At 30.1% G+C, this 14,394-nt stretch overlaps 2 long non-coding RNA genes across 3 annotated transcripts; one reads left to right on the forward strand and one right to left on the reverse strand.

The window, feature by feature from the left end:
• The first annotated feature begins 3,532 nt into the window (after positions 1-3,532).
• On the forward strand, positions 3,533-6,049 carry LOC148199259 (uncharacterized). Its single transcript, XR_015785794.1, has 2 exons — positions 3,533-5,273; positions 5,890-6,049. It is a non-coding gene; the product is annotated as an uncharacterized LOC148199259 (long non-coding RNA).
• A 973-nt stretch (positions 6,050-7,022) lies between these two features.
• On the reverse strand, positions 7,023-12,324 carry LOC148199260 (uncharacterized). Of its 2 annotated transcripts, none has more exons than XR_015785678.1 (3): positions 11,978-12,324; positions 10,145-10,283; positions 7,023-7,915 (listed from the first exon to the last, which is right to left on the reverse strand). It is a non-coding gene; the product is annotated as an uncharacterized LOC148199260 (long non-coding RNA). The 2 variants fall into 2 exon arrangements; XR_015785677.1 differs by having other exon boundaries at positions 10,145-10,289; positions 11,978-12,323.
• Between the last annotated feature and the right edge of the window lie 2,070 nt (positions 12,325-14,394).

The following is a 14,394-nucleotide window of genomic DNA, read 5'->3' on the forward strand; positions in this document are numbered from 1 at the left end:
TAAAATTGATAAATATATAAGGGCATACTATATACATATGTTCAATACCATTTCATAACCCTTAATATTTGAAGACATAATTTTAATAAATGCACACACACATACATATATATATATATATATATATATATATATATATATATATATATATTTATTAAGGTAATTTAAAAGAGACATGTTGTTTACTTATTTATGGTCGTGTTATTCTTCCCTACCATACACTGGGGAACTTCATGACGAAACTAAAAAAAAAAAACTGGAAATCGAATAAAAAGAACTAGTGACCAGTTAAAAGTATCTTTTTAATCAAAGATGTCATTTCAAAATCCATTATTAATGCATATAAATATACTATAGAAGAGTAACATGTCATATCAGTGTAATTTATATTATTAATCTTAAAATCTCAGTAGAAATAAAATCAATTCATAATATAATATAATATATATATATATATATATATATATATATATATATATATATAAAATGAGATATACATCCATTTTAAAAGTTAGTGTATTAGACCTAAAAAATTCATATTTTAATAATTTTAAAAAAAATAAAAAAAATGAATTGATTTTGATATTTATATTTTGGATTTATTTTGTTTCAGAGAGGTTATTAGGTTATAAAAAATATATTCTAGAGACTATATAATACCGATGTCATCGTATATAAATACAACGTAAATACAGTATTTTATTTATTTATCTATTGGAATAACATATGCACTTATTTTATCTTTATATATATATATATATATATATATATATATATATATATATATATATTTATTTATTTATTTATTTATTTATTTATTTAAATCAATTGTCAATAAAAAGTGCTAGTCTGTGTAAACAAGAGTTTTAATAGATACACGGTATTAAAAAAGACAAATATTCGATTATAATAAAATAAAAAGTAAAATTATTTACCATAATACAATATTAAATTGTTATTTGAAAAAATAAGATTGTGTGCTCGTGTTATTAAAAGTTATCAATAAACTTCAAAAGAAAAATTAGTTTAATTCAAGATTTTGTATATTCAAATCCAACTATACAAAAAATATATATCTAGATCAGATTTATTAAAAAGAAACCAAACACTTGTTACATTCCTACCAACAATTCGAGTGACACCTAAATACATTTTTATTATTATAATTAATTAACACTGTCAATGTAATTACCATTATAATTAATCACAACAAATATTATTACTACTTAATTTGTTTGAGGTTTTTTATTTATTTTTATCACTCTCACTGTTATTTTGATATTACCTTTATTAGTATCTTTCATTAATTTTGTCACAACTATTATGACTATTATTATTGTAATTATTATCCTAATACCACAATTGATTAGGTCAGGTAATAAAAAACAAAACATATTTATTTTTATTCATATTTAGGACTTGTTAATACCCTTATTCAATAGTATCAAATCGGGTTCGTAAGGTTTGTTTAAATAATACCTAACAAACATTGACTAAATAAACATAACTTAGTATTTTAAAATACACTAAGAGGTAGAACGTTTCACATGTCACTGTACCAGTCATGACGGAGGTAAATGATTATATTATATAATTTTAATTTTTAAATAATTATAGTAAAAAATTATGCTCACTGTAAGACCTTGAAATTAGTTATAATTAACATACTAGATATTTTTGAAATAAAATAATTTTATGTATAAATGCTACAGTAAAATGCTATAGTAAAATACGTATAGTGCTACAGTAAAATATGTACAGTGTTACAGTAAAAATACCTCGTGAATCATGTGTTGCTACAGTACTGCTACAGGAAAAATGTAGTACAAGCTACACTAACTGCTACAGTAATTGTAGTACACTTACAGTAACCCCTAACTTCAACTATAAAAAGGGGTAAGAAATGAAGTTTTAGGGGAGGAGAGTGAAATTGAGCAAGACTTTTGTCAAAAATAAAGAGATATTAGGACTAGAATCTGAGTCGTAGAAAAGGTAGCAAGAGTTTTTGAAGAGGTGCTCTTCATTCAGAAAGGAACGAGAATCAACCGGCTCTGCCAGATTCAACTTCTTGTTTCCCCAAACCTTTTATTTCTTATTTATTTATATTGTATTTTGGAAGGATGAGAAGTTGTCTAACCGGCTCTGCCAGATTCAACTTCTTGTTTCCCCATAAATTTTATTGTTTTATCTATTTTTTTATTGCATTTTTCTGGAAGGATGAAAAGTTGTCTAACCGGCTCTGTCAGATTCAACTTCTAGTTTCCCCTGAATTTTTATATTAAGATTATTTTTGATGGTAGGGGAGCTAGATTATTTTTGATGGTAGGGGAGCTAGATAATTTTTAATGGTAGGGGAGCTAATTCTTTCTTACATATGATATTTATACATGTTATGATCATGAATATGAGTTATGAACATGTTAAAATTTTGGTAATGGTAGTTATCTATTCACTTGTGTAAATTTAGTTTTCATGATTATAATTTTCTTATTTTCGAGTGACTGTGGTAAAACATTTCATTTAATTGTTTTTACTGTTGGATTTAGCTAAAATTTTAATATATGAATCCTAAGACCTATTTCTTCACTTTGACCGTTCGGATCATTAATTAAGAGTCTGTACTTGGAGAAATAAGTTCTGCATGTTTGAGTAAATTAATTACCCTTGTAATTCTGTTACTAAGTCCTCTTGGTAAAATATATATTCTGTTCTATTTGACCGTTAGATCAACCTGAAAATTTGATATATGATTTCTAAGATATATTACTATAATTTGACCGTTCGGATCATTAATTAAGAGTCTGTACTTGGAGAAATAAGTTATGCATGTTTGAGTAAATTAATTACCCCTGTAATTTTGTCACTGAGTCCTCTCGGTAAAATATAGATTTTGTTCTATTTGACCGTTAGATCAACCTAAAAATTTGATATATGATTCCTAAGATATATTACTATAATTTGACCGTTCGGATTAGTAATTAAAAGTCTATGTGTTGAGAAATTAATTTCGGAATTTTGAAAAGTATGATGAACACTATATTTTTGTTCTTGAGTTATCATGGTAAAAACTTCAGATATATCTCATTTACCGTTACATTGAGCCCAAATTTTAATATGTAGTTCCTAAGACATGTTGATGTATTTTGGCTAATCTATGACCTTTGATTGGTGAAATTATGTTGAGTTATACTCGTTACAGGAAAGATGAGTGTCGCAACCGGGATCGCGACGGGACGACAACCCGTGAAAAAGAAAAGTATTTTCGAAAAGAGATTTTTGGAGTCGCCACCATAGTTTATTCTGGAAAACTACGGAAAAACCATAAAATGATAAGGCATGGTCTGCGAAATTGAGATTCTAAATTCGGGAGTCAGTTACGTGTAGGGAAGGTATTAGCACCCTACAACGCCTGCCCTAGGGCAGTACCTTTAACTAAATGCGCGAATATGGATGTGGTTTTCAAAATGTTTAACTTTCCCTTAAAATAAAACTCTAAAGAAACAAACAATATTTTTTAGTTTTTTGGGCCCGACAAGGATTGACCTTGCTCCTACGTATTCTCATGTGAGAAATCAGGGGTACGTAGTTCTTTTAGAAACTAGTTGAGAAGTTTGTTTGGAAATTGTTTGAAAATTTGTTTTAAAATGATTTTGGATTTTTGGGAAGTGAACCTGACAAGGACTAGCCTTGCTCCTACGTATCTCCACTTTTGATGGAGAATCAAGGATCACGTAGTTCTGGCTAGCAAGACTGTTTGTTGTTTGAAAATATTGATTTTTTGGTTTTTTGAAGATTTTATATTTTTTGGTATTTTTTGTATAATATTTAAATTTTTGCGTAATGAGCACTAGGCTTATGCGTACGATCGCACGAGCACTCACACGGCTTTTTCATTATTTTTTATTGTTTTGTGTAATGAGTACTAGGCTGATGCGTACGATCGCACGATCACTCATACGACTTTTTTTGTTTATTTTATATTTTGGGTAATGAGTACTAGGCCGATGCGTACGATCGCACGAGTACTCATACCGATATTTATTACATGTTTTTTTTTAAGTTTTATATATTTTTTATTTTTTTTCCTTTTGAAATTTTTATATATAAAACGAAACGAACAAATCCACTAAAATAAAGGGGTAGGGGTTATCTTACAAAGGGGGTTACATGCAATAAAAAACCAATAAAAAGGAAGAAGAAAGCATAAAAATAAAACAAGAGAAAAGCTCAACAGGATTAGGAGTACAGGGATAAAAACTAGGGGTGCCGAGTAAAATTGAAATTCCTTTGTTTGGGCCAATACTCTCTTCTTCAACTGTCAGGGGTGTAAGGATGAAAAATGGAGGTGTATCTGATGAATGTGCTTGTAAAGTCCAATTCCTTTTTTATCTTTATTTACACAAAGTAGGTTTAAGCCTAAAGGAAAGAGGAGTGTGAATGAATGCCGTGGTGAAGAGGTCTTCTCTCTCATTTTTTCTAATAGATCTGGCCCAAGATTTTTTTTTGTTTTTAATTATTGTTCACAGAAATGGATGGGCTTAGCCCAAACTGAGTAGGGGTGCGGATTGAATTGTGCATGTGGCAAGAAGAGAGGATACGACCCAAAGCCCAAATTTAGAAACCAAAATCGGGCTCAAAGCCCCAACTCTCTCTTTCGGGCTTCCCTCTCTCCTGAGTGAAACCAAAGGAAGCAACCTCCCTTCTTCCTAGATTTGGCAGCCACAGCGTGGGGAGGCTCCTTCTTCCATGGTTGCCGCGGGGTAGCTCGAGATGAGGGAGTGATGGGTGGAGGAGGGAGACGAGAGGAAGATGGCGACTACGGAGCAGTGGTAGCGGCGTTCTCCATAAATGGTAATTGCCGACAAAGATGGCCGTGGCGGAGAACGACGACGGCGAGTACCTTGGCACCGGCGAGGGCTTTAAGATCGGAGAAAGGCGGCGGCCGGATCCGAAGTGTGCTGGTGATGGGTCTGGATTAGGAGTGGCAGGGATGGGGTTGCGGACTGGATGTCACGGAGCTTGAAGGTAAGGAATTGGGAGTAAAAGGGAAGTGTGATTGATGGGTGAAGTTGAATTGGATATAGGTTGATGATTGGGTGAGGGGAATTAGGCCGTGGTTGAGAATCTAAGCATGGTGGCTGTTAAAGATGATAGGTGTAGTGAGTGATGGTGGCGACTCCAAATCTCTTTTCGAAACCCGTTCGTTTCTTTTTTCGGATCGTCGTCCCGTCGCGATCCCGGTTGCGACCGTGACGATGAGTTTATAATATGAAGTATGATATTTGGCAATATGTTTACTTTATTTTGGATATTGACACGAAAATGGGTTATTGTCAATTTATGATTAAAGAATGAACATGATTGAGTTAGGTGGATAAGAGGATATGATTTGTTGATTTTATGAAATGTTTGGGTGAATATAAAAAATCATTAATTATGAAATGATGTTTACTACTAGGAGTAGTATATTTGGTTTATACCATGAGGCATTGATATGAGCAGAGTAACACATGAGGTTTATGAAAGCAGGCAAAAAGTGGTCTGACCATAAGGCTTTGACATAAACATATTGTTCGTAAGTCTTATAGAAGTAGGCAGAGAGAGGTCTGACCATAAGGCTTCGGAAAGTAAGACATAGTATACAGGTAAGGCTTAAGGAAGCAGGTAGAGAACGGTCTGACCATAAGGCTTCGTGAGTAAGCTTGGTAAACTTGTAAGGTTTATGAAAATGAGAAAGATGATTTTGAAGAAGTTAAGAACAAAATGAATTAATGACATCGGGATAATTGATTGAAATATTTATATTATAAGTAAGTTTAATGATTGTATGGTTGGCTTACCCTTATTTGTTTGTGCTATGATCGTATAACTCATGTTATACGTGAGCAGATAATGTTGCAGATACGGTTGAAAAAGCTTAAAGATTATGAGAGATATGCTGGGAAAAACTTTCAGAGATTTTTGTAAAAAAAAAAAATTTGCATTAGAAAAATATGTTATGTAAGACTTATAAGTTTAATTTTGAATTTATGTTAAGTGGTGAAGACTATATTGTTTAAAGTTTGTAAGTTTGGAATGGTACTTTGAATGAATTGAAATAAAGTTTGGTTGTTTATATTAGATATCGAATTAATTTAGTTTTTACTATCAGTAATACCCTTTAAATTATTTGCGTGTTACACTCACCATATTAATTAGTCGTGACTTGTCTCTATATGCTTGAATTTTTTTTTAATAGCTTGATTTGAGATTTTTTGAGTTTGGGAATTTTAAATGATTTAAAGATCGAACATTCATTTAATGATGTTATGACGAACATAGAAACATGATACTTAAAAAATGTAATTATTCGTCTGGTTTTATTTTTGTGAAGAAAAAAATTATATTCATTTATTTTTTAACAAAATTTTAATTGCGTCTTAAATTTTGTAAAAATGTGTCCATTAGATTACATCAAAAGAATTACAATTGCTAATATTGGTATATCACTTGTAAATATGTGATTGTTTTAATTTATTTCTGTAAAAAATTTTGTTACCATATGACATATGACATTGACAATATTAATCTTTATGCAGGATGACAATATCACGTGCTGTTATTAATGCCAAATTATAAGACAATGATAATGTTAAGTGTTAATGTTAATATCAAGTGGTATGATAATGTTACATTTAAACTTTGATCTAAATTTAGTTTTATGTATGTTTCTCTAGTTCAATTTAGTTTCACTTTTTTTAAATTAAACAATATTATCTCTTCAAATTAAAACTAAATTTGTTATTTATATGAATGTTATATTTATAATTTTACTAAAATTGTCTTTTTAACATATTTTATTATTATATATTATTAATTCAAACATGTTTTATGAGAAGAAATTAATTAATATCATTTATAAAATGATAAATTTGGTCTTCCATTAATTAAGACCAAATTTTTTATATATATAAATGTTAAACTAATATTTATATTAAAATTTAGTGGTAAAAGTATTGATTAATAAAAACATGAATGTAATCTAAGAAAAAAATCAATTTTACTAAAAAGAATATCAATATAACATGGATACAGATAATGTGACATCCAGACATTGACGAGGACGGAAAGTGATCGTCGGTGCAAGAGGCACGAAGTGCAAGGAGCACAAACAAGGAGCGGCTCCTGGCAGGCTTCCAGTGGCAGTGGAAGGGGCACATGGACAAATCAAACATACACCAAAATGAGAGGGATCCAGAGACACTAGTGCAAAAAAAGAGTTTTTTATACCTGTTAAAAATGCTTTTTATACCTATTTTTTGGTATCTATAGATGCAGGGGCATATAAAGTTTTCGTTCTTTTACACCGGTTTTAGAATCGGTATAAAAATTTACATTTTACACCGGTTATTTCTGCAACAGGTATAAAAGTTTGATACTTACACCTGGTTTTTTGGGATCCGGTGTAAAAAAGTCGCTGCCCTTATTTTAAAAAACTCACTTTTATACCTGCTGGTATCAGAACAGGTATAAAAGAAACTTACTTTTATACCTTATGATGTTATAACTGGTGTGAAAAACAAGACTTTTTATGCCTAATGTGGCTTTAACCGGTGTAAAAAGTGACGTTTTTTTAAATATTTGATTAGTATATGCTACTATCCATATCCAAACCTGCAAAAAATTCAATCCCAGATATACCTAACAATGTTGTTTCTATTAACACATCAAAATGTAATATTTACCTAACAAAGTTCCTAATATATTTACCTAACATACTTACTTAACACAAGTACACATAAAATAGTTCATAAACTCAAAATGTAACATGGAAACACCTAATCATTTACAAATGGTTAAAAAAAATGCAGACCACTGCTCTCGAATATCCTTTATGACATGTTGCTCCGTTGGAGATGTGTCATCAAATATCTACCTAATGAATAGTTTGAGTCAAGTTATAATATTAATGGTTTATGATCTTAGTTATAAAATGTTCACGTTACCAAATTCCATGAGTCAACGATATTTGCAGATATAATTTTCAACAGTGTACAAATTAATCTTATTTATAAATCATATAAAACTTTCAACCGTGCACAAATTAAAATCAATTATAATCATGAAAAGGTACATGAATTGTGACAGAGGTACTTCAAATGAGGATGGGGGAGTAGCATTTCCATTCTAAAAAGTTAACAATTATTTCTCAAGAAAATATTAAATCCAGATTTTTATAACTGAGAATTTTATGGATGGAAAATATTAAATCTCTATAGAGTTACTATTCCCACTTTCATTTTGCTTTACAAACTTCTGCTACTTTTTCTATTTTGCATGTGTTTTTTCTGACAAAACAAAAACACTCCATTCGGAATGTTTATTACACTTTGAGTTTATCGGATCATTATAAATTGAGTTTATTTTTATACTTAATTACAATTGAGTTAAATAACCAGTTAATAAATATTAAATAAACAAGATTTAGTCCAACTTAACTAGCCTTTGAATAAATATATCATATTTTTTAATAACTTATTATAAAATAATTTTATATTTTATAATATAATACTATTAATGCAAATATTCTAAGTATTGTCGTTATCTTATTTTTAAATATTAAAAATACGTGTTATGAAGGTTTTTTTAATACTTGATTATCCTTTTCAAATTATTAAATCCAATAATCCAACCTAATCTTTTAAATGGATTAGGATAAGGAACAATCTGTGCAAATATATTTTTTACAGGGCTCCAGATTTAAAGGCGTAGAAATTTATATCAGTCTTTTGCCTGTTTATTTATTTATTTTCCTCTCACATGAAAATTTTCAATTCATTAGTCCAAAAGTAACATCAAAATCTGAAAAGAAAAATCCTATTTATATGAAGAAGAAACAATTTTATCCAAATCCAACTCTATGGTATACAAAATTACAATAAACTCATCAAATTCATACCACTACTCAATAAAATAAAACAGTAAAACAAAAAACTTTAGTATTTTTATAACTATCTATGTATATTATTATTTTATTTTAAAATTTGATTTATATTCATTACTATGATCTAAATATAACATTTTATTATAAAAAATAGTTGTCAAAAGTAGCATCTGAAAAGTGGCATGTCAAAAGTAGCATTTTATGTAATTTAGATTTTATTAACTTCTAACTGAGAATCTAGACTACTTTTTTATGGATGGAATATACAGGTAAGAGGTTGGCACAAGAGTAGGTTATAAATCAAAGTGACTAAAACATAGAATTGATAGCAAGTGCATTGACATACAATGTCTTGAAAACTTACTTTCTTTCAAAATTTAAACATAAAACAGTGACCTAGTAAGACTTAAATGGTGGACAAATTATGTTCCCTGTAGCAAGCCATAAGTTGTTGGCCAAGTTCTCTCATTCCAACAAAAGAAAACAATGCAGTTTATATTTTACAATGCTTTTCAAATCTTTAGTATTATTACATGATAAAATATTTTATGAATAGAAGTCCTTTGCAGTTCAAAAAACTAAATAAAACATGAAATGTTTAGTTAAATTAGTACGATGTTAACTGCATTATGCAGTGGTTATTAAAAAAAATTGCATGATAAAGGTAAAAATTGCTTTAATTGTATGGCCCTCATATAGAGGCGAAAGTACTTATGGAATTTATACCTAAATCATTATATGAAAGAATAGATCTCTATGTCTGAAGTGGTAGTCTCATTATATGAAATAATACTGGAATGAATCAGATCATAAAGTTGTTTTTATTAAAGATAGAAAAGCCATAAGCTTCTAGTTCTCTAAAACATTTAAAACTAAGTTGTTGGCCACAGTAAGGTTCCAATGGGATCTCTAAAATAAGAGCTATAAACCACTGAGAGCTAGAATTAACTTTTATACAGCATGACCTTTACTGATACATGAAGGAAAGAAACTACAAACACAACCAGTGACAACTTAAACGGTTGGTTAGCCTATAAATGATCACTCTAGTTTATTTCTATCTTTAACACAAAAGTAATGCATACATGATAGTGTATATGATGTATAAGCTCGATTGTAAGCAGAATAAACCAAACAAGAAAAATAAAAACATTGAATTATCTAGTATAACTGTATATTTTAAAAAATTGAGGGTGAATAGAAGCAAGCACAAAAACTAACCTGCACACAAGGAATCAAGCTTGTCAATGTTTTAATTGTAGATGGTCCATGCATGTAGAGGTGACAGATGTGTCTGATGAGTCACATTGAAGGATGTCTGTTCTCTTTAATGCTCAGGTGATCGTACTCATTAAAGTTTCTACAACTTGACAAACCACCCAATTTGAGTCACAGAGGAGAATGCAGAGCTCATAACTATCAAATTGCTAAAGACATATAAAAGACAAGGTTATTTTTAAAGAGAAACAACATCTTCTTCAAAAGTGAAGTGAAAATACAAGTACCAAAGACTGCTGAAATCAGAATATTCAAGCTTAAACTAATTGCTTTTTAGTAAGATTCAACAATTGAAGTAAATATTTCAAGTACACCATATCCTCCACCTATTCAAGCAAAGAATGAACTATGAATCATACACAAGCATGATTTGTAAAAAGATACAGACGACAATAATACAATGTAACTAAATAACAATTTTATACCAAATTAATCAAGTGGTACCAATAAGGTAAACAAAACAAAGAAATTGATAAACCAAAGTTGGATATTAACTTTTGACAGATAAATATGATACTTACTCTGTTAACAAAATAATATATGATGTAAAATAACATGGTGATTGAAACATTCATGTTAACAAACATCATAATAGGAGAAAATCTGCATTTTAATTGTAATAAAAAAACGGAAAAGAAAATAAGTATGGCACAATAAACTAAACAAACATTAATAGAATAAATTTTAATATCATAATAAACATTTTGCCAAATCTGCCAACACTGAAACAGAAATCTACTTTTTCTAACCTCAATAATTACCTATAAAAGACTGAAGAAAGAATTAATGCTCAGGAGTTTTAGACTCCAGGGAAATGAAGAGGAAGTAAACTAAGTTTTTTGTGTTTTGAAATTTAACATGAAGATGCACTCAAAAACTTACAATTATAGTTATCCAATCACTATTTCCTTGCTCTTGATTCTTTGTCTGACATAAATTATAGGCATAAATATAAGGTGTTATTTATAGATTACTTAAATCAGTTAGCAAATTAGCCAAGTGTAGTTGTTTAGATTGGCTAAATAAGCCCCATCATTGTAAACTCACATTATTCATTATGAGACAATTTACATTTTTCTAATTTATCACATTTTTCTCCAGTTCTCTCTTCTCTGTTATAGTTCAGCAATGAATTCTTGGCGCAATGAATTCTTGGCCCAATGAAACATAAAACACTGAGCAGTGAATTCTTGGCTCAATGAAACATTCTGATGCACCATAGCATTCCAATGCACCATAACATAAAACTACTAACAATTCATTTTAAAACTCTACTCTACACTACACCTATGACCATGCTTAATATAAACTCTTAAAACATTTGGCACACTAAAACACTTAAATAAAGCAAAAAAGAATGCACACAACACACATAATAACATTGAACTAATTCTATGAAGAAGACTGGACAACAAGGATTTTTATATCCAACAGCTTGCTTAAAACTTAACATCACTGCCAAGCTGCACGTAACAAATCAAAATATAAGCAAAACGCAGACCTTTGCTATTCTAAAGCTGTCAAGTCTGCACTAACTCCATCAAATTAAATTGGTTCAGCAACTACGATGGGTTGAAAACTATTAGAGGACAACAAGGAAACAAAAACAAAATCTCTATTCAAACGCATTTATCACATCATATAGCGTGCCCTAGATGCCTTTCTTTTGTCATCCATCTCAGAACAGATGCAATTCAATTCCAGAAGACAACACAGTAATTAGTTACCCAATCGAAATTGAAAATGTTGCGATTTCGAAGAGAGAGAGCGTCGTACCTTTGAGATAACCAGCAAAGAGAAGAACGTCTTTGGCGATAGAGATGATTTAGGCGCCAATACCGTCACTGGGAAGGAGAGTGATAGTGTAGGAATACTGCGACTTTGAAGGAGTGGGCGCGGCAGAACAAATCGATGGAGCTGACCTTCGTGAGAAGAATGAGAACAAATCGGTGTGTTGTTATGTTATTTCTTCTCTTTGAACCCATGATGCATGCATGATGTTGAATCTACGAATGCACGAATCTATAATAAAAAACCTTGTTTCCACCGATGTTTAGTAGAAAACCTGACTAACTTAAAAAGGAAACATAGATGTATGTTAATCTTTTTGTATTTTTGAATGAAAGAAATTTGAAAGTTCCAAATAAAGTTTTTCATTGACGAAGATATACATGATAGTTATTTATGAAGATAAATGGTTATGACTTTTTTTATGATGCAATATTGTGCAAGTAGTTTTTTTTTTAAAAAAAAGTAATGTCCTTCCTTTGATTGATTTTTTTGCTGTAATATTATTTTATTTTTGCGGAGTCAACTTGAAAACAATGAATGTCAAAAAATTTGAAGTCGGATATTCAAAACAGTGCTTGGCATTTTCTTTTGACATTGATATGTGCATGTTTGAATTCACAGAAAAGTTGAAAGTGGTAAGGATTTAAAGGACACTGAATAGCCACGTTGGCATGTAATATGTGAATATGAGACACAACACACGAAAATGATATTGGTGTTTGGTAAAATAAGTATGGAGATATGTATCCGTGAATGTCAAAGCTGCCCCAGTTTTTAGGCATGAGTTTTGTTCATGATAGGGAACGGGTATGGAAAGGATTTACTGAAAAAGGGTTGCCCCAAATGGTTTGATTTTCTTTTGCATGCTAGTTAGGGAGTTCTCAAATAACACAAGCGAGAATAACTTTGACAAGACAAATATGCTCTAGTATACGGTAGCGTTATTGTTTTTCGAAAATCTTAACTTAGATAAGTTGTCCGTGATTTGTTTTTATTCATTTTCAACTTTTTATTTTTTTACTTTTTTGCTGAAAAGATTGCTTGCGATCACTTTGAGATAGGTTCCCTTATAAACTGATTTTTTTTTATGGATAAAATGAGTGATGGAAAATGATGAAGAAGAAAACTGTTTTCACGATTTCATGTTAATAAATGCTTCAAAAAAAATGAAAGTTTTATTAATTCATTGGACTAAAAAGTGTTTATTTTTCCTTATTAATTTATTCATTAAAGCATGATATTTTTGTTCTTGTTCTTTTATTTAAAGAAAAACATGACATAATTAATGTTATGTATAAAGAAAATGAAGGAAAATGATAAAAATGTTGCTAATGCATATGATGCATGAAGATGTCTATGCCAAAATAATGATTAAAAGATAACATGTTTTATGTTCTTAAGGTAGGTCCAACGTCCTAAAGTCTAAGCATTGCATATGCAATCTCATAGGGAAAGCTTCCTAAACCTAAAATTAAGGCCACCAGAGCTATGGTCCTTTTCATAGCTTTTCCGCAACAGTTGAAACGCAACTAGGTGTGAAATTGCATGTAAAGAGAACACACTGGCTGGGGTTCTCACGATAGCCAAACTGGAAATAGTCCAGACGTGACAGCGCTACACAACCCCTCTAATTTTATGTTACACTCACACCATTCATGATATGTAAAGTAATAATAATAATAAAAACGAGTATAAATAAATTAACAAAATAAATAAAGACAAACATATATAATAAATAAAGAGAAATAAATAAAATAAAATAAAATAAAATAAAAACCACATCAATTTTGCACATTTAATTAAGAAGGCCTATTCTCTAGCATCCCCAGTGGAGTCGCCATCTGTCGCAACCGAAATCGCGACGGGACGACAACCCGAAAAGCAAACGTGTTTGGGAAAAAGGTTTTGGAGTCGCCACCATAATTTATATGGAAAAACTATGGAAAACCAAAAAATAAGACATGGTCTACGAAAAGAGATTTTCAAGTTCGGGAATCGGTTACGCGTAAGGAAGGTGTTAGCACCCTATCGCGCCTGCCCAAAGGCAGTACCTTTAATTAAATATGTAAAGTTGACATGGTCTTGCAAAAATGTTAATTTTCCCTAAACAAAATAATAAAATAAAATAAAACAAACTATTAAGAAACAAAAAAATATTTTTTGTTTTATGAATCGGACAAGAATTGACCTTGGTCCTACGTACATCCATTTATAATAGACAATCATTAGTTCTTTATGTAGAGAAAAAGGTTTGTGAGTTTGTTTGAAAATTATTATTGATTGATTTATATTTTTTTGAAAAAAAAACAAGTGAATCCGAAAAAGATTTGGTTTAAACAATATTGGCATTCTTTTTTGTTTTTAGAGATTTTGTATTTTTTTTTATTTATTTGAAAAATGGT

The sequence above is a fragment of the Vigna umbellata genome, chromosome 4 (assembly GCF_029865625.1).
Source record: "Vigna umbellata cultivar VRB3 chromosome 4, Vumbellata_1.0, whole genome shotgun sequence".
NCBI lineage: Eukaryota > Viridiplantae > Streptophyta > Magnoliopsida > Fabales > Fabaceae > Vigna > Vigna umbellata.